Here is a 1,942-nt window from a genome sequence, read left to right as displayed (position 1 = left end):
GGGGCACTAGCAGACACCAGCACTTGCAGCTGCAGAGGAGCATAGGACCCTGGTTACAGTTCTAAGGGGTAAAAGAGTGCTTGGGCTTACAGACCAGAGCTCAGGTTTGGAGAGTATTAAACACCCCTCTCCTTACATCATACCACCTTAGAAGAACTGAAAGTAGACAGCTCCCTAGTGCCAGCTCTAAAGACAGCTGCACAAAGAACCTGGAGCTTTGAACAATTCCCTTCACCACAGTTACAGAGTCCTACTTTAACAGTTTTTTAAACAAAAAGAAAAACAAAAGGTAGGAAAATGAGCAAACAACAAAAAACAAACAACATAGAAAGTTATTTTGGTAACAAGGTAGACACAAACTCAGAAGAAGATGACAAAGTTAATTTTGCTGCATCCGAAGCCTCTAAGAAGAATGATTGCTCTCAAGTCCCCAAAAAATTAATTAAGGAGCTCAAAAAGAATTTTAAACATCAAATAAGAGAGGTAGAAGAAAATTTGAGAAAAGAAATGAGAGTGATACAGGAAAATCATGAAAAAAAGAGTCAACAGTTTGGTAATGAAAGCACAAAAAAACCCTGAAGAAATTAATATCATAAAAGAGGCATAAAACCCAAAAAAGAGAAGAATTCTTTAAAAAGCAGAATTGGCCAAATGGAAAATGATATGCAAAAATGCACAGCACAAAATATCAATAATATGGAAATAAGTCCTGATCAATGACACATGTAAAACCCAGTGGAATTGCGTGTTGGCTATGGGAGGGGGATGAGAGAAGAGGAGGGAAAGAACATGAATCTTGTAACCATGGAAAGATATTCTAAATTAATTAATTAAATAAAATGTGAAAATATTTTAAAAATGCACAGCACATACCCTTAGATCCAGCAATACTATTACTGGATTCGTATCCCCCAAAGATTAAAAAACAAAAAGGGGAAGATGTATATGTAAAAAAATATTTAAAGAGTTCTTTTTAGGGGAGCAAAGATTTGGAAAGGGAAGGAATACCCATCAATTGGGGAAAGACTCAGTAAGTTATAGTATATGATTTTAATGTAATGCTATTGTGTTGTAAGAAATGACAAGCAGGAAGAGCTCAGAAAAATCTGGAAAGACTTACATGAACTAAAGCAGAGTGAAATAAGCAGAACCAGAAGAACATTTTACAGTGACAGGAATACTTTACAATGAACAACTGTGAAAAACAGTTATTCTCAGAAACACTATGATCCAGAATTATCCCCAAAGACTAATGGTAAAAAATGCCGTCTATTTCCAGAGAAAAAGATCTGAATATGAATCCAGACCAAAGCAACCATTTTTCACTTCCTTAATTTTTATTTATTTGAATTTCTTTCCATAAAAGGATTAATATGGAAAATGTTTTACATGATTGCACATATAGAATTTATATGAGATCACTTGCTATTTATCTCAAGGTTGGTGAAGGATTGGGAAGGAGGGAGGAAAGGAGGGAATCTGAAACTCAATAGTCATTGAAAAATATTGGAAACTGTGTTTTGTGAAATTAGAATCTGTTACCCTAAAAACTACCAATCCCCAGGGAAGCTGTGATCCCTAGCGAAACTACGATTCCCAGAGTCCCATTCACTTCCTGTTGTTATGTGCTGACATAAGCAAGATATAAATTGGGTGGAGTTCTGTGTCTAGCTCTTTTCCTTCCTGTAAGCAGCTTTGGTGGAACAGGCATTTTGAGCAGGTAGAAAAACTTAGTCACATGGTTCTATTTTGTCAGATAACAAACTTTATAAAAATATAATACTTTAAGTATTGAACTTTAATTTAACTCTTACATTCATGGCACCCAGAAGTGGGGTTCAGAAACCCTTAATTCTCTCTGAGTAGATCAGCTTGAAAAGAAACCACATTTCTCCTGCCACAGCTTTTTGCTCCACTCTTCTCTTTGGAACTGCCTCCTGCT

This window comes from Gracilinanus agilis, chromosome 1 (assembly GCF_016433145.1).
Source record: "Gracilinanus agilis isolate LMUSP501 chromosome 1, AgileGrace, whole genome shotgun sequence".
Taxonomy (NCBI): Eukaryota; Metazoa; Chordata; class Mammalia; order Didelphimorphia; family Didelphidae; genus Gracilinanus; species Gracilinanus agilis.
Note: the sequence above shows the minus strand (reverse complement) of the source record.